Genomic DNA, 19,737 nt, shown 5'->3' with positions numbered 1-19,737 from the left:
TCAGACATATTAAAAAGTACTCACATTCAATACTGTTTATAAGAAACTGAACAGAAAATAAGAATTATCAGGGTACCTGGGTGGCTCAGTGGGTTGAGTGTACAACTCTTGATTTCAGCACAGATCATGATCCCAGGATTATGCCATCAAGCCCCGTGTCAGGCTCCCAGCTCAGTGTGGAGCCTGCTTAAGATTCTCTCTCTCTCTCTCTCTCTCTGCCTCTCTCCCCTGCTCTCATGCTCGCTCTCTCTCTCTCTCTCTCTCTCTCAAATAAATAAATAAATAAAAGGAAAATTATAATTCTCTTTCATAAGCTTTTTATTCTCTCTTGAGCCCACTCCAGTCACGTTTTGCCCCCACCCCTCCACTAACACAGCACTTGTCAAGGTAACCAATGACTTCCCTTGCTAAATCCAATGAGCCACTCGGTCCTCACCCTACCTGACCTCTCAGTAACCTATGACGCCACTGATTCACTCTCTCCTCCCTGAGACACCTCCTTTACTTGACTTCAAGGATATTCTTTCCATTTCCCTCCTATCCATCTGGCTGCTCCTTCTCATTCTCCTTTACTGGTCCCTTCTTACCAACTCAATCTTTAAAGGCTGAAACACCTCAGGTTCAGCCCAAGTGCCTTATCATAGAAAAATAACTCTCAGTTCATTCTTCCCATTTTGTGGGTCAACAGAAATAAGAGTATCTTTTAATAATAACACTTATTTAGGAAATGGAGACAATTAGATCCACTATGTTAGAAATGTGTGCATAATTCCTATGTTGTAAGATAATTTCTTAGGATATTTCTTCTCTTCTTCAACAAACTGTAAATACTAGCATGACCCAAGGCTTGGTCCATGGACTGTTTTCTCTGTCTATTCACATTCCCCAAGGGATCTCATCCAAATTCTCTCGGCCCCTTCCAAATTTGAATCTCTAGCCTGGGCATCTGAAACTCCAGAATGCTATAGAACAACACACTCAACCTCTCTACCTGGAAGTCGAAGATAACGTGTTTACAACAGCTCCTTGTTATCTTTCCCAAACCAACTGCTCAATCAGATCCCCACCTCAATTCATGGCAACTCCATAATTATGCAAAAAGCCTTGATGTTATCCTTACTCTGATCTCTCTCATATTCCTCAAACAGCTGGCCAAGAAATCTAGGTGGTGTGATCTACAAAATAAACCCTGGTTATTTCTCACCACCTCCTCCACTGCTATTGGCATTTCTCAACTGGATTGTTACCAACAACTGCTAACCTGTATCCCTGATTCTGCCCTTGACCGACCACCCTGCTCCATTTTTCTACCTCAACACACCAGCCAGTGATTCTATTAAAATGTAAATCAAACCCTTACTCCTCTGCTCAAAGCTTTCCAATGATTTCCCATTTCACTCAGGGTAAAAGCCTAAGTTCTTAAAATGGTCCACCAAGCGGGCCCTACGTGACACGCCCCCTAAACTTCTCTGACCTCATCTATTACTGTTTTGTGACCTTCTCATTGTTCCGGGAACACACCAGGCACACTTCCACCTGAGACCTTTGCCGGTCTCTCTGCTGAACAATGTTCTCCAGGTATCTCTGTGTGGCCAACTTCCTCTCTCGAGTCATCTTCTCGGTAAGTCCTACTGTGGCCATCGTATTTCAAATCGCCAACACGGTCCCGGGATACTTCGTAGAGACATAAAACCTATTTCTGATGGGCTTAGGAAACTTAATGTTTTAAAAACGTTCACTAAGTTCAAGATATTATTCAACACATAACAAGCATGGGTTATGCAGGGTAGGTCCTGCTTTTAAAGAACACAGTGGGATGATACATCACAATTATTCTGGAGGATCCTGTGCCTATTTTGACTGGCTTGTAATTATGCTGTTTAGATGTAAATGTGTCTTTTTCTAATATGCTTAACTCTTTCTTAAATGTTCCTTTTGAAACTTTCAGACTATTAATTTCCATTGAATGAGTGGTTTAAAATCTTAAGCTTTGGGCCTACTGAGAGAAAATTATAAAGGGGTCCAACCCACATTATAGAAACTATGCCAATGGTGGGGATGGGGAGGGGAGAAATAAACAATAATTGCTTTCTACCAATAATAGTGGTTTTATTTTTTTTTAAATGTTTATTTAAACATTAAATAAATGGGGTGGGGAGGGGCAGAGAGAGAAAGAGAGAGAATCCCAAGCAGGGTCCACACTGTCAGCACAGAGCCTGATGCGGGGCTTGAATTCACAGACTGTGAGATCATGACCTGAGCTGAAATCAAGAGTTGGATGCTTAACTGACTGAGCCCCCCAGGCAGGTGCCCCAGTAGTAGTTTTCTTTAAAAGCACATGTAGTTTATAGGGTACAAGAGCAAAAGACATGGGCCACTGGTAGTCTTTAAGTTTAAAAATACTTTGTTCGGCCTTCATTATCATAAAGAGAGATTATTTTTTAATCTGTAGATTTACTTTTTGGCATCTGGAAAGGCATATGTATCTAGCAAGCAGAAGCTGAGAGCCTGAGTAAGACTACTGGAAATCAGAAGAGAAATAGGAAAAATAACTCAATCAATTAGTGGTCAACGGGATAGGCCAGCAGATATTCTCAGTGCAGTGATATAGACTGCCCAGTATCTGTAACTGAGAAACACTAGGTTTTGTTGCCTGTTGAAGGTCATCGAAAACAAAATATAATATCATCTCATGAGCTGCTTGTAAATTAAAGGCTCAGGGACTTCCAAAAAAACTGTAAATCCTATACATCATTTTTTTTTTTTTTGTCTTAAGTAGTAAGAGCTAACATCACTTGACAGTTTGCTATGTGTCAGACCACGCCATTGTTTTCTACGTACTCTTTCATATAGTAATCAAAACAACCCTGTGGGATAGTTACTATCATTATCCTCATTTTACAGGTAAGAAAAAAGAGGTTCAGAGAATGAAGTAACTTCCTCAAGGTTACACACAGGAAAATAGTGGAGCCTGGATCTGTGCCCCAGAGGATTGATTTCAAAGATCTTGTTGTTACCGTTAGACTTTTCTGCTTCTCTTCCATGTTGCCTCTGAAATGTACTATTCTTTTCTGCAGTAATTTCAGTGAGGAACTTGTCAGAGATATGACCCTATGGTGAGCACATTTTTTTAATTTTCTAAGATTGCACATGCTAGGTTTTTGCTGTTCTAAGCAGTATTTCATTGAGCAGAATATATTTACTACCCATTTGTAACACTTCTGCTATTTTACTTGTTTTTCACTTTCCTTATGAGCCTAAGTCAAAATTCTGAGCCTTTTCTTAAACCATGAAAAATGCCCTTTTCCCCTTTAGGGAAACATAAAAGAAAAAAAACATCTACATCATTTGTTTTCCTTTGTAAGCACTTTATCTGTTAGATTTCTCATAATCCTCTGTTTTACAATAAATGCTTCCTGGAGACTGCCACAGACATCAGCATCAGAATTTCACTGTTGTTTTAGGTAGAGACAGGATGTTTCCACAGATATTTATGAAAAGATAACTTGAAGGAGGGGGAAGTGTGTCCAAGGGAGGAGAAAAGTGTATAACCGGTGAGGACATAATGGCAGGAAGAGGCAAACAAACAAAAAAAGACTTTTTCATAGTATCTTCTTAAGAGTGAACTACTCTGAAAATATTTAGAAAGCAGTCCTTTGAAACTGAGTTCCAGCCTAGATCACTTGTGGATCAATGAAACACTGAGTCAAGAGGGACCTCAAGATGTCACCTACCTGGCACTTGACGCCCAACCTCTCACTAGAAAGTCCTAGAACACAGGAAGAAGGAGAAAAGGGCTCTGCATGGGAGCAGAGGCAGACTAGAGGAGGTAAAATTCTTCCTCACTGGACCACTGCCCTGTTTTCTCCGGGCAGGTCTGAGTCTATCTGAACAAAGCCACACAATCCCTTTGTGTTGACAGAAAAAAGCACCCCATCCTGAGGCCAGTGGACTCACTGCAGAGTAGAGGGCCGGCTGTCAGCCCTCAGATGGCGCGAACCTAGACCAGACTGAGCGTGAGAAGGAGCTTGTTCACTTGGTGCTGTCATTACCTGTGAGACTCTGAGTCACTCAACCTCACAGGGCTTCAGTCCCTCCACTTCTAAAACCTGATGAGGCTGTCTGCCACCTATGGCCTCCTCCCTCTTTCCAGTTCTCAGTTAAAATCTGGCAAGATCCAGTTGGTATGTTCCTGTGTCCCTGAAACAATAGGATTCCGTGGACTGAGCTGAGACTTCAGTGTTTTTGTAATGTTCCTTTCTCTTTTTTTCTCTCATGTTTTTGAAGTAATTTTCTCTTTTAATCTTAAGACTATACTCTCCTTTCAACTCCAAGGTGCTCGACTTTTCTTGAGCCTTCAAAAGGTCCTACCCCACATATTAGTCCCATCCCCAAGTGTCCATCGACAGAATGGATAAATACACTGGATATATTCATGCACAGAAAAAAAGAAAAAAGAACGGCTACCTGCATCAATGTGCACATGACGCTATGCTGAGCTGAAGAAGACACAAGAGAGAACTTCTATTTGATTGCACTTACGTGCAGTCTGAGCGGGGCGCCTGGGTGGCTCAGTCAGGTAAGTGTCTGACTCCTGATTTTGGCTCAGGTCATCATCTCAGGGTTTGCAGGTTTGAGGCCTGAGGGGCTGCCAGAGTGGAGCCTGCTTGGGAATCTCTCTCTCTCTCTCTCTCTCTCTCTCTCTCTGTCTCTCTCTCTCTCAAAATAAACATTTTTTAAAAAACCATCTAACCTATGGCAATGAAAGAACAGTGGTTATCCCTGGGGCAGGCAGGGACTGTGAATGTAAAGATAGACTTCTGGGGAGCAGATAATGATGTTTTTTTGGCTTGGATGCCGGCTGCCTGCATATGACCACTTCGTGCTATACTTCTGATCCGTGCATTTTCCTGGTTGTATCTACTGAGACTGGATAGTACAAGTGCCACTACTAAATAATCACTCATTTGATGTAAACTACACAAAGAACTACCCAAAAAGCTAAGTGAGCTTTTCATTAATTTCCTAAAATCTTCATCCGGAATTTGCTTAATTTTTATAATCATTTCCTCCTTCATATGAAACTGTGGCTAGAAGACAGTATAAAATAATTGTTTTTCTCTCTGTCTTCATGTACCTATAAAACATTACTACTCAAAGTTGTATCATATCTATGTACAAAGGCAGGGTTATTCGAAAACAGCTGAAAATATCCCTGGATAATCAATTAGGAATACTGAGGTTCTAAATAGATCTTTTTGGTCCAAATTATCCCAGTTACCACATTAATGAAATACACGGGGTCATGGCAAAATCTCTTAGTTTCTTGCTGTGCAGATTAAACTCTGCTAGGAAAAGGCCACACGGGTGGGAAAAGGCATTGGAGAAAATGCTGTGCTACACACAGCTCCAAGAAAGCTCCAGTCAACACTGCCGTCTCCTTTGGCCTGTAACTGGTTCATCTGAATTTGATGCAGTGCTACATTTTTCTCCTCCTGAGACTATTCTTCATGTCAGATCAGAGATTTTTTTCCTTTCCCCCTCCCACTGTTGTTTGATATCATTTTGATCAGTATGGTATACTGCATGATTGATTCCACTTGATACGTATCAAGAGTGATATCATACTCTGATGCATTACTTGCATCCGAAGTAATTACACCACCAAATCATGTCAGATAATCTGGAAGCACTGATAGCTTGTTTTCACTCAAAATCTTATCATAACTATGGCCATTATTACTGTAGAGCCCCTCTGGTCCTACAGCATGGCAGGCAGGTTGTCGCTCTCACAAATGCTGGGGGAGTAATTAAATATTTGTAGAACCAGGGGCACCTGGGTGGCTCAGGGCATGATCTTATGGTCCGTGAGTTCGAGCCCCGTGTCGGGCTCTGTGCTGACAGCTCAGAGCCTAGAGCCTGCTTTGGTTCTGTGTCTCCCTCTCTCTCTGCCCCTCCCCTGCTCCCACTTTGTCTCTCAAAAATAAACATTAAAAAAAAAATTATATATTTGTAGAATCATTAGAGTTTAGACAAAAAAATGTTTTTAATCTTCAAAATGAGAAGTGGCATGGGTGGCGGTGGGGCACAATAATAAGCATCCAGTCCCTAAACACTATTTAAGACCAAAGCAGCAATTTAACACAAATGCACACAAGCTTTCCAGGATGAGTAGCACATAACAGCACCATTTCATACTGTATGCAGATTTTGTAGGGCACCTTAACATGAATCCTTTTTTTCTCTGCTAAAAAAGATCTTGTTTTTTAATTTCCACTTTTAAATACAAAGTTTTCTCTACTTCAGCCTTGTTTTAAATATTCATCCTTCTAAGTTCAGATTTTCCTTGCAACTCATTGTCCAGTATTCTACTTCCTCCTTCCTCTCAAATTATTCCCTTAACCTGTTTCTACTTATTTTTATAGGCCCCCAAAGCCTCTTCCTCAGGATAATGTGCAATTCAAAAAACCCTCTCAACTACCCCCTGTATCAAACTTTAACTGCAGAAGCCAACAATACTATTTTTCCTGTTTGGGTTTTAGGAAAGATATGTTTTAACTAAAATTTCACCACTCATAAAATCCCATCACTATTTCTTTTCCATTCCCCCCTCCTGCATTCAACTGTTTAATATGCAATCACAATGTAATCAAACTCTTAAATGTATAATTACATAAACAAAGACTTCTTAAAAATATGTAATTTTAAGTGTGCAACACACACCCTTAGTAACTTTAGTGTTGGAAGTACAGATTTTTTTTTAAGTACTGGAGTTTTCTTCTAAGTTGTTTGTTCTTTCTTGGTGTGGGAGCAGGGTACAGGATCATCATATGAGGACCAACTGCTTTATCAGAAACCACAAACTGTGTTACAACAGGATCCTATTAAAGACTGAGAACGCACTTAAAACTCTTTATAAAAATAAAGTTGGAATTGGGGCGCCTGGGTGGCTCAGTCGATTGAGCATCTGACTTTGGCTCAGGTCATGATCTCACCATTCATGAGTTCAAGCCCCACATTGGGCTGGCCGCTGTCAGCCTTTCAGCGCAGAGCCTGTTTCCGATCTTCTGTCCCCCTCTCTCTGACCCTCCCCTGCTCATGCTCTCCCGGCAAATAAATAAATAAATATATATTTTTTAAAAAGTTGGAATTGCATAAATGAAAGCCAACGTTTCTATGCTTTGTTCATAAGGATACACAATACTGAATACCTCTGGTTTTCCTATTTATGAAACACACAGTCTCATTTACCAAACCAGGGCATTTATAAGGTTTGCATTCATGTGGAATAGGAAAAACCTATCTCTGCATAAATAGTGAAGACTTTCTATCCTTGAGAATGCTTAAAACAATTTTCAAGTGACTTTAGAGAAGGCCCCTGAAATTTAGTTCTGAACTCAGAAAACCACCTAAGGGACAGTTTGTGAATGCCATCTGGGATCCAGGCAGTTTCATCAACAAAAGGGAAAACTTGTTGAGATCATCCAAATCTAAAATTCACATACATTTTTACATCTGGACTGAATTAATCTTTTCTTGGTACTGGCTTTCATGTAATAAAATAATTGTTTGCAGGTTTTATTTTTTTTTTTTAAACCCACAGTCTCAGAAATCAAAATGTGCAGCATCCACGCTGAAAACTACAAAGAACTCCTTTATCAAAAAAGTTAGCTGTGAGACAGGACTCATTTACACTAAACTCTGAACTTGACAGTTCAGTCAAAAGCAATTCTGTTTGAAACTTTCATTTCAAGCATCTGCCACAAAAGGCTACACAGTCTATTATGTCATAAGTTCTGAAAGCCAAAGGCTTTATAAGTGTAGTTAAAAGTGAAAACAAAGTCCAGAAACCAGAAAAGCTCTACAACCCCCCCTTCCCTGGATTCAGCTAGCCCAACTGGATGAGTTTTTACAGAACTTGTTGCCAGAAGTGATCACCTAGCACATGGGCACTTTGCTTTCAAACAAGCAGGGTCTTCCTCCTCGCTCCTATTGTTTCACTGCAGAGCTAGGAGCATCTTCAAGCAGCAAGTTCAAATTATGTACTTGAAGCTGGTAGCTTACCCAGGGTGCCCCCCAAAAAGGAGGGAGTGGAAACACGGAAAGATTTCCTTTCCCTTAAGATGTTTTGAGTTCTGCAAGAACTGCTGATTACTGTGGTCCATCAGTGTCAGATCTCCGGCATTTTTACAAGCAATTCAAAAGGGGGAAAATTAGTTCCTATTACAGTCAGTCTGCTTTCTGGAGAAGATATCCTGCAGATAACTTGATAGAAGATATCCCCTGGGGGACCCTTCTCATCTAATGATCCCAAAGGTCCATTTTAATATGAAATATAAATCCAATATGTTTACAAACATACGGAAAGAGCATTTAAATGTCAGCTGCCTCATATCGTGCAGTATTTTCCTTTTTAACGTAATACTTTTATTTCTCAAAACCACACCCAAGGAAAATGATTAACTGCTACAAGTTTTGTACTACAAAGGACAACAGCAAAAGCATCTGTTTTCCTGCCTCTCTCCTCTGGTCTTCTCCCCTCCCCCATCTCGATGGTGCAGGCTGTAAGTCTTGGTGGTTGTTAAAATTACTTTCTACAAGACTCTCATAATGCTGCAGTTTCTGAAAAACTTCTTATCCTTTAACATTGCTGAGCCTAAATTTATGTGCTGCTCTACGAAGACAAAATCCAAAAGTCAAAAGCCTTTTTAATGACAGATGTATTACGGAAAATTTTCCCCACAAAGTTTTGATGCTGTGAAATATCAACTCCCTGAAATCACAGAAAGGAAATGACTTACATTCTTGGAAAATGAAGCCACTAGCAGCTTTCTCCAACAGTATTTTCTAATCCCTAAACTACACCCTGTGGCAACGGGGAGTATTTCGTGCAAAAAATGATTTTAAATAGATGCTTATAAACCCAATGAACAAACATCGTCAGATCCCAGAGAAAAACAGAATCAGACACTTTTTCTGCACACTCAAAAAACCTGGAGAGCACAGGCTTGAAGTCAAAAGCAACCTGAGAACGCTTGCTCAAGTTTTCCTGCCCCACTGTGGGCCATGCAAAGCTCCTGAGGGAAATTCTGGCAAAACAGATTTTTGCCAAAAAATAAAAACGAAAAGGGTGTAAAAGAGCTAATGTTTCTTTGGACACTTAACTTCACAACTGCACGACCTGAAAATCTGCCAGTTTTCGTTTCAACTTTAAAATATGCTTATTTTGACACCTTTCCATTTATTCATGCCCTAAAGAAAACGCCCTCACTATTAGGTTACGCTGTCCCAGGACTCGAGGTACTGTTATTAAGCCCTGTGGATCTCACACGGGTGGCCCCCAGCGGTCCATACGTGACAGTTCCTGGTCCTCCTCGAGGACAGGCTGGTGGTCTCTGCTGCCCCGGGCCGGGCCTGCGCGCCGCAAGCACCTCCAGGAACCCAAATTCTGCAGGCCGCGCCCCCCACTAGCATCCCACCGAGGCCCCCTTCTGGCGCCGCCGAGCCCCAGCTCAATCTCGGGCTCCCCGACTAGACACTTTCAGGGACCGTGGGGCAGAGGCTGCTCTCGGGTCCCTTCCCGCAGCCGGGCTGCCCTCCCCCGGAGCACGCACAACAGGCGGCAGGGCACCCAGGAATTTAGGGTTCACGCGCTGGCCCCGGCGCCCCGTCAAAGTGGCGACCGATGGGGCGCAACCGACAGGCGCCCCCGGAACAGCGCGCCAGAGACCACTGGAGAGCCGAGCGCAGCACCGTGAGCCCGGGGAGCAGCCCGCAGCTCCGGCCGGCCTCCCGCCCTCGCCGCAGAGGCGGCCCCGGAGCTCCGCGCCTCCCCCGCTGCCTGGCTCGGCTGCCCCGGGGCCCCGGCCTCCCGCCCTGGCGTGGGCGAGCTCTGACCCGCGGAGAGGCGACCTTCCAGCCCGGTGCCCGAAGCCCAGAGTCGAGGAAGCAAAAAGAAGGCGAAGAAAGACGCAGGGAAGACACTGCTTTCGCTAGGGCTCTCGACTCCCAGAAACCCTCCCAAAGTCCCGTCCAGCCGCCGCCGCCGCCGCCGCCCGGCCGGCAGGGGGCACAGTGGGTAGCCGGGGCGCGGAGGCCGGGCCAGGGGACAGACTGGGAGGCCCCCAAGCGCCGAGCTCCCGCTCATACCTCCCAGAAAGCCCGGAGCACCAGGCGTCGGACTCTTCCCAGGTCCTCGTCCCTTCCTGCCTGCGCCGCGCCAGCCCGGCTCCTCTCAGCCCCTCTGCCCCGGCAGCTTGTCGAGCGCTCCGCGTCCGCCCCGCCCCCCCCGCCCACGCCTCCCGCCCCGCCCCCAGAGGCTCCGCCCCCACGCCCGCCCCGAGGTGGCGGGGGTGGCCGCCGGGCCGCGGGAGCAGAGCGCCTTGCTCGCGGCCGCACGTGGAGCGCCTGTCGGCCCCGCCCCGGACCCAACCAAGCGTCCCGCGGAGGGGTGCCGCGACACGAAGGTGGGAGCAAACGGAGGGAGCCACCCCTCTCGGGTCCTGAGGAAGGAGGAGAACCCAGAAGGGCACCGTACGTGGACCACTGCCATCTAGCCCTTACCCTCACGCGACGGATGCGGGAGGGGACACTGTCAGCTCCCCCCTTCTGGCCGAATGGCCCTCTCCGACGCTCGGCCCCGCTCCCCGGGAACGCTCCCTCCCGAGCCCAAGTCTGGGTGGGCGGGGGCGGCTGTTTGGCCTGAGCACCGTTTTACTAATTCTGAACGACGGAGTGGAGGGAGGCCACTCTAAGAGGAGGCGATCCCAGTGGAGGAGGCTTCGTGACTCCTAGCTTCCCTCCCGTCTTTCTGTCCCGCACCCACCGGCCCACCCACCACTCGGGACGCCGCGCCCTCGCGGGTTTTATCCTACATGGTGGGGGCGTCGCCCGGAAGCCAAGCCTCCCCTCTTGAGTCTCCAGTTGTGAAGGTAGACACAGCGTCTATTGGCTGTGCTTTTAGTGTCCGTGACCCCTCAGAAATTTTATTTGCCCGCTCCTGGAGGTGGCTGGAGAGAGCGCCGGGTGATGCAAAGGGCCCCCGGAAGGTGTTTTTACGGAATTTTCTTGGGTCTGGGAAAGAGCTACGCCTCTTTGGTCAACCTGTGCCCACTAGGACCTGCTCCTGGGAACTGGAGCCAAGGGAGAGTCACGTCGTCCCCAGACCCCTGGTGCACAGTGCTCCCGCCTCCCGGGCTTCTGCCCTCCTAGGTCTTATGTTGATTGCTGACCCAGTGACCCCTGGCCAGTGTAGCAGTAATACCCCCCAGGGCCCTTCACTAAAGGAGTAAGGCTGTGTATGTTTCTGGGTCTGACAAATGGGTGAAGAGACCAGAAGACGAGGACCTGAGAAAGGACAATACCCAAAATCAGATTTATGCTTACAGAAGCCAACATAAAAATTGCTCTGCTCTTTTAGTCCAAACATAAATATGTAAAGCTGGCTGTTACTGGTCTAAAGTATGCCTGTCTGTGTGCTTGGCAAAAGAAATTCACTGTGTTCATTAGGGCTGAAGCTAACTTGGAATAGTTGCCTCATTGACAGCTTTTACAATGGAGGAACTATGACACTGGAACTGAATCTTAGAAGCAGCTGTGATCTTTTTTCACAATTGATAATACATTCAGAGCTTATTTCTGATAAAGCAAAGCAGCAGTGTCTAAGGATATTGCATTTAAAGTCATAATTCCATTATGGAAAAAAGGACCAGAACTACATTTCAATGACTGTCTTCTAAAGTAGTTGTATTTAATTAACAGAGTAAAATTAAAAATTGGCTTACACTGGTTGATGACAATGTAGGCATTTAAACGTGGAGGCTCACACTTTTCTCTCACTTTTTTAGATGCATTCAGAATGAGTGCACAGTAAACACTGGTTGATAAGATCTTAAATTAATTTGATGTCTAATGAGATAATCCAGCATTTCATAAGTAAAGATAAACGAGATAAAGGAGTAATACATTACTATCTTGGAAAACAGTTCCTAAATCTGATTTCTTTTCAGGCTTTCTGCATCTAGTGCATAAAGAACAACATATTGTAGGGTACCTGGGTGGTTCAGTTGGTTAAGCGTCCGCTCTTGATTTTGGTTCAATACATCTCACGGTTCAGGAGTTGGAGCCCTGAGCCCTACATGGGGCTCTGCACCGACAGTGCGGAGCCTGCTTGGGATTCTCTCTCTCTCCCTCTCTCTGCCCCTCCCCAACTTGCACATGTGCTCTTTCTCCCAAAAATAAATAAACTTAAAAGAAAAAAGAACAACATATTGTTAGATTGTGAAACATTGCTGCAATATAATTAGGTAATCCAAGGAGCAAAATATTTTAAACAGCTTTTTAAAAAACATGTTTAAGATTGGGTTTATTGTCTAGAATTAGATTGTCACAAAATTTACTGTGTGGATATTTTTTTACTCATAATGATCATACTAATAGTGAATACCAATAAACATACATTCTTACATAATGCATTTTGTAAACTAAGTAACACTCTTAAAAACCACTTTATAGCCCCGTGACACATAACAAATTTCCGAAAGGATTGCTTTGGAAAACAACACATAATCCATTCAAAATGGAGGTGGAGCTGAGAAAGGATGGGTTGTTTTAGATATTTCTTACCACAGGACACGTTTTTTTGCACTTATTACAGTAAAGAATGCAAATTCATAGGTAAAGTTATATTTTATGGTTCTTTTTGATGTTTAGGTATAGATCTATTTTCACCAATATGATGTTTTCCTAAATATGAGACATTGCCCATCAGTGAAACATCACCTTGAGCACATCTTAAATGACTACTTTCTCCATGGCATGTAAATATTAACATAACTCCATATTTTTGCTTTTTTTTTAGGGGGAAAGTATTCATTCCATACATTTATTGAGTACTTCCATACACCAGGCACAGGGTTAGACTCTGGGATCTGAAGGTAAAAATACTCCTGAATTTTACAGTGGTTTGAGGAAGCAGGCATGTGAGTCAGCAGTTACAACATACTTTAATGCTTGCCAGGCTAGGGATATGCAGAAGGCATAGTGGGAAGGCCTGGCCCCTTCAGGGCAGGCATCAGACCTCTGTCTGGGTGAGAAGGATGAACTGAGATGGGAAGGATGAGCAGAAGTTTGCCAAGGAACAAGTTGGTCAAGGTGGTGGTTCTCAAACTTGGAAGTACCCTGAATCACCTGGGGAACTTCAAAAACTGTGTCCCAGGCATGTGAGTTAATTGGTCTGAGATGTAGCCTGGGGTTGGGAATGTTTTTAAATCCCCAGATTATTTTAAGTGGACACACGTGTGGATATGGTATCCCAGGTAGAGGGCACAAGAGTGAGCACGTGTACTGGGGTGTGAGTTTAAAGCATGATGGCCATAGCCTCATTTTATAATTCAAGAGGCTTAAGCTTTGGTGGCTGATATTTACACATTTTTGGTATAAAAAACACAATTACATAGAAGGGAAAGAGCCGTAAACTGCTATAATTCACACCCCTTTACAAGTATCTTCCAAACACTGGAATAGTATTTTGAGAATTAAGATCATTCAGAATATTAAAAGACAAAAAAATTAGTTCTTTTTCATCCTTTCTATATAATTCAGGGTTATTTGGGACTCAGAGTATGTTTTAATGCTGAAATATAAGTTCTAGTCAGAGAAAGAAGTCGGTCATTTGACATACTGGCTTTTAAAGAAGACCTTCCCCAAGTTAAATACTGTTCATCATTCTGGATGAAGGTCATAATACGGAAATTAGGTTCATTTTTCTTTTTGGTAATTGCTGAAGTGCAATTTAAAAAGCAAAACAAAACGCATTTGAAAGCATTCAAAATACATTTAAAGTCCTACTCTGAGGTCTTAAATCTCCACTTAGCTAATGTATATTACTTTGAGAGACAAACTAATCACATATGGAAACTTAACAGTGCAGTGATATAGTTCTGGTTTTCACTGCCTAACATTTAAAATGCTCTTTTTATTATTCTCATTGGTATATCACTATATTCTGCAAAACAAAAACACCAAAAGATTTTAAGGGGTGCCTGGGTGGCTCAGCTGGGTAAGCCTCTGACATTGGCTCGGGTCGTGATCTCACAGTCCGTGGGTTCAAGCCCCACATTGGGCTCTGCGCTGAAAGCTCAGAGCCTGGAGCCTGCTTCCGATTCTGTGTCTCCCTCTCTCTCTGCCCCTCCCCTCTCATGCTCTGTCTCTCTCTGTCTCTCAAAAATAAACATTGAAAAAAAAATTTAATAAAAAAAAAGATTTTAATACTCAAGAAAAGTCAGTAAAATTGATTATCAGTTATTTAATCCAGCTGTCTCATTAGTATGCACCAGGAGCCCCTAACCAAGAATGCAAATAATTATTTTGCAGAGGTAGCACAGCATAGCAACATATTAGCATGCATAACATATTATGTAGCAATCTAACACAGATGTACCTTTCCCCAATTTAGAGACACAAAGTTATAAAAATTAAATTATTTGATTCTGCTCTTTTGGCCATCAAATTTTGAGAAAACATTAAAAACAGCATAACTTAGGGGCGCCTGGGTGGCTCAGTCGGTTGAGTGTCCGACTTCGGCTCAGGTCATGATCTTACTGCTCGTGAATTTAAGCTTCACTTGGGGCTCTGTGCTGACAGCTCAGAACCTGGAGCCTGCTGCAGATTGTTTCCCTCTCTCTCTGTCCCTCCCCTCCTCACACACACTCTCTCTCTCTCAATAATAAATAAACATTAAAAAAAATTTTTTTAATAGGATAAATTAATTATCCTAGTATAAAGTTTGGTTTTAATGCAACATGTAAAACTCTACAGGAGACATATTTGAAGAGCTACTTTTCTTTCCATTCTTTTAAGGCTCTAGTTTTGCCAAAACATCACATTACTATTCCTTGAGGGCTTACATACTTGAACACTCCAGACAAAAGCTTTGATAAGACTGGGAGGGTCAAGCCAGGCCCTTCACTCTTGAGAAGTGGGGCAGTGAAGGTGTTAGCTGCACCAGGTAGGATAACTGAGTACTGAGGTCTTGGAGGTGAAAGGCATAATGGCAGAGAGGCCATGCTCTTTTGAGGGATACTGTTGTGAATTAAAATAGAGTGAGGAATTAAGTGTGCGCATAGCATTTCTGCTTTTGCATGGGGCTTCACATTCCAGAGAAGATTGAGGACAAGTACAGAAAAATGTCTAGTAGAAGGGACGAGACAAGGGGTAGACTCCCTATAGGATAAAGCTTCCTGATGTATACCATTTGTGTTTATACAACAGGCCTCAATGTCCCAGAGCAGTTTTTTGGCTCTGATTCCTTGATTACTCTCTGAAAAGCTGAAAGAAAACATTCCTACCCCCAGAGATGAAGGCGACTCCCTCCATTTCCCACTAGGGGAGACAGATGGGAAAGGAAAGGAAGTAGGACCAGTTACTCCAAGTTAGGCCTCAGGCACACTCTGATTATCTTTATCTGAGATAATATTCCTGGAAGAGTCACTTTCAAACACAAATGACACCATTACAGATGTCACTGAAATTCTCTTCAGTATTTTATGACATCTTATCAATTTGTGCCAGAGACACACGGAACTAGAACAGGAGATGTGAATATCCATCTTCCAGAACACAGGCTTACAGCCTAGCTGACTGTTTTTCTTGAGAATACCCACAAAAGCTTCATTTATGAAGAGGATTCGTGAAATGTATCCATTTGGTTTTAATTCGGTTACCTTGAGTTATATTTTAAGCACAACAAACGTGCCCTTAAGCTTCTTTTCAGTTGCTTGAAAAGGAATGATGAACAAAAATACAAGTAAGAAATGCTGGTTCTGGAATCCCACGGGAAGCTCACTGACACTAACTGCCTCTGTTGGCGGGGCCTCCAAGGAACACCCTATCCATGTGTGGTGGCTGGTATTTTGGTTATAACACGAAGTCCTGATCCGCTGGCTATATTACCCAGTTGTACGCAAGGGAAAAAACATTTATGAACACCCGCATTAGATCCCTGTTTTCCTCTCACCTGATCCTAGATGAGAAACAAAATCTACCCTTGCTCTTGTTTGGATTGGCTATGGAACCAAATGCCAAAAAAAAAATCTTAAGGAATTCTTCCATAGGCAAGGCAGTGGTTATATTTTTCTTTTACAAGAGTAGGCTAATGTATCATTCAATTAGCCTAAACAGAATTCTTATGCTTTAGTTCTTTGAAGAAAGAACAGTGGTAATTAGGCATGGAGTTTGAATTAGAAACTGAGGATTGTAAGATTGTTCTCAAATGGCCTCAGATGCCAATGTTTAGTTTTGACAGGCCTGGAGAAGAAAGTGCTGGGTGATAGCATTCTTAACTAGATCTAGCTTGGAAGGTAAGACTCTTGGGGTGGAGGGGTAGGGCCAGTCCTTAAACATGCTTTTCTTTAAAAACTTGATTATGTATTTATAATTCATCTGTGTGATTTCTTGAGCAGAAAAATAGAATCAGCAGATCAGTGATTTTTCATTCTGCGCATAGTTCTGTATTAGATAATTTTTGTCCTTTACACCCCAATTTCTTAAGAGATAATGGGATATATTCTTAATATATTATTTTATGTATATATAGACCTCATATTATATATGCATCAATATAAAATATTTTATCACGTCACTTACTTTTTTCATAGCACTTTGCTCATTATCTGAAATTATTTATAAATATGTTCACTTGTTTGTCCATGTCTCTCCCTTTAGAATTTAAGCTTCATCTGAACATAGACCTAATCTCACTAACCGCTGTGGCCCCGGCATCTAGAACAGTGTCTGGAGTATATCTCTTGATATTCCTTAATGGATATTTTATTTCTGTTTGCACCTTTACCTCTATCTTTAACTACTCAGACTACAGACTTTTGAAAGAGTGAGAAGAACATGAGAGGGATTTTACTAGAGCAGTGAATTATCGAATTCCTTGCCAACAAAGCATTTTGATGAGATACCTCTTAGGAACAGAGTGGTTTGAGTTGAGCAAGGGAAAAAGAAGTGGCCTTGCTTCCATTTGGTCAATGCCCTCACCTCCACGTGAAGGTATCCTACTGTCGTCTGGAGCTGCTCTATCTCTAACATATGAAGCTGCTCTGTCCACCACGTCCTGCCTTTCTACCTCTCCCACCAGAGCTGTTGTTTGGCTTGAGACTTCCAGTCACCAAAAACCTTCCCAGTTCTTCCAGTTTATTGGCTGTTTTTGGCCTCTCTTCTTTTATTTTGAATTTAGTGCCTAGGCTCACCATTTTGACTTTATTTTTCCCCGTAGTCTGCCCCATATCTCCTTGACCTTCTACTACAGCTTTCTTAACAGCCCTAACAGGTCAACTCAGTCGCCCATTTTCTTGCATTTTGCTTTAAAGTCACCAAGGAAGACTACAGAAAATAACGAATGCGTTGATCAGTCACGTCACCAAGACAACGGTTGTAGCAGTGGAGCACTTAACACAGATGCTTGGTCAACTTTTTATTCATTCCTGATTGGCTCCCTTTCCCTTTTACCATAATGTCCAGATTCTTATGTCTCTCTTCAGGTCCCTCATCCCAGTCCAAAACCCTGCTGCTGTCAAGGCTCAGCCTAGCACGTCTCTCATGGTCACTGGTCTGAAAGGTTTATAAGTATTACCTTGTTGAATCCTTACAACAGCCCTTGGAGGGAGGCACTGTCATTATCCCTGGTTTACAGATGCCTAAGATCTTAAAGAAAGTAGGTGCTGGATCTGAAACTCAGGAAATCTGTCTCTAAGCTCACACTCTCTCCCTAAACTGTCTTGTCAGTGACTTTTTGTCAGCGATTTAGGAAGGTTTGGAAAACTAACCCTTGGCCATTACTGACTGATTGACTATTTGCACTTTAACTGAAATTATTCCCACCAAAGTTACCTCAAACTGGTACCTGTGGTTTAAGCCTTATAATCTAAGATTGTGAAAAGAAAGACACAATCTGATTAAAGGAATTTCAGCATTTGTAAGGGGCGGGGGAGATATTTGTAAAACAAGGCACTTTTTAAACCCGTATTTTGCAACTTTTAATCTAGTAGTTCTCTGGGCACCTGGGTGGCTCAGTTGGTTGAGCATCCGACTCTTGATGTCAGTTCAGGTCATGATCCCAGGGTCGTGGGATCAAGCCCTGTGTTGGGCTCCACGCTGAGCATGGAGCCTGCTTAAGATCCTCTCTCACTCTCTCTCTCTCTCTCTCTCTCTCTCTTTCCCAGCCCCCTTCCCCACTCTCTCTCTAAAATAAATTTTTAAAAAATCTAGTAGTTCTCAACTAGAGGGTGATTTTTCCCCAGAAGAACATTTGGCAGTGTCTGCAGATGTTTCTGGTTGTCACAAGTCAGGGTTGGGGTAAGTGGGTCATTGCTACCAGTGTCTAGTAGATAGAGGCTAGGGATGCCACTAACCATCCTACAACACAGGGCACCTCAAAACAAAGAATTATTGCTCCTAGTTGATAACCATGGGTCTAAACTTGACCAGAACATTTAGCTGCCCTGTAAGTTGGGTTGAGGGAAGGGTCCCTTTGGGGATTCTGGCTAAGACTGCTGAATGTCTGTCAAAGACTGTCTAGAGATGAAGAATCATTTGGAACCTACAGAGAAGTTGTTTGGGCTGAGTTTCTCCGTCTGCTCTTCCCCAAACTTTACCTGAGTCTTTCTCTTAGCTCCAAGACACTTCATGCACATTTTATGACGTCTTGCATCACCTATTTTAGTGTATGGGGACTTGGAGAGGGAAAAGTAAGTAGGATAATCCCTGTATCTGACAAAAGCATTTTTTTACCTTAGCAAAATTTCTACCTCTGGCTATAAAATTACCAATGTGGTAGAACACCATGCTCTTTGTCAACAGAGGTATAGCAAGATTTATCTCAATCCAAATTAAACAATAGGCCAAAGAAGAAAAAAGCTGGAAACACTAAAGGTTTTCACTGACATCAGTGAAGAATCAACTTTTGAGCAATTTTAGTCTTACGGATATTATTAATAAAGTATAAAGTTTATAATTTAACTAGACCTGACTAGTTATTAGCTCTTATAGTGAATGATAACTGTAATTGCTTAAATAATTCACGAAATTTTATTTTTAAGTAGTATAAATGCATATGATAGAATAAACAAATCTTTTGAACAAATAGCCACTGCCAAATATATAGAAATAAACTTTGAAAGGATCATTAGGGCTATCAATTACTTGCATGAATCATATTCATCACATTTATATTGATGAAAGCCATTTCCTAACCCTATACTTCCATTATTCTTCATATTACTAGCATTTATAATAAAGGATATATGTATGTATTCAAATATATTCAAATTTCATGAAAGCAAACCCAAGAATAACTATAAGAAGTATATCATTAACCACCATTTTCAAATATTACCTGATTTCCACTTAGACTTATTAGCTGATTTCTTTTATATAGTCATTTGCAAACCTATAAATGTATCAGAACCATTTAAGAGCGATGGCAAGGTTGGGAATCTCAATATAGTGGCAACAAACTCTTCAAATCATTCCTACACCCATTTGTGACCATATGTGTAGTTGCACTGTTAATGCTTATACTAAAGTAAGATTTAAATGAAGAGGCCAGATTAAAGATACTTTAGAAATATTTAATTTGATGCCCCAAAATGCTTTAGGTACTGTAACTCCACCATCCCCTTCCAATGAATAAAACTAGGTGGGAGGGAGGTGGAGGGAAAATGTGTTAAGATG

At 42.5% G+C, this 19,737-nt stretch overlaps 1 protein-coding gene across 9 annotated transcripts in view; it reads right to left on the bottom strand.

The window, feature by feature from the left end:
* The window catches only part of FRMD6 (FERM domain containing 6), a 329,953-nt gene that overhangs the window by 69,909 nt on the left and 240,307 nt on the right, over positions 1-19,737 (bottom strand). For 2 of the 9 annotated variants that reach the window (XM_047862034.1, XM_047862041.1), the window contains exon 1: positions 10,150-10,265. The exons of the other annotated variants lie outside the window; for them this stretch is intronic. The gene's annotated coding sequence lies outside the window, so the exon portion shown is untranslated. Of the gene's footprint in view, positions 1-10,149; positions 10,266-19,737 lie in introns of those variants that run through there. 9 annotated transcript variants of the gene reach the window in all.

Source organism: Prionailurus viverrinus, chromosome B3 (assembly GCF_022837055.1).
Source record: "Prionailurus viverrinus isolate Anna chromosome B3, UM_Priviv_1.0, whole genome shotgun sequence".
NCBI classification, from domain to species: Eukaryota; Metazoa; Chordata; class Mammalia; order Carnivora; family Felidae; genus Prionailurus; species Prionailurus viverrinus.
Note: the sequence above shows the minus strand (reverse complement) of the source record. Positions and strands in the feature narration are given on the sequence as shown.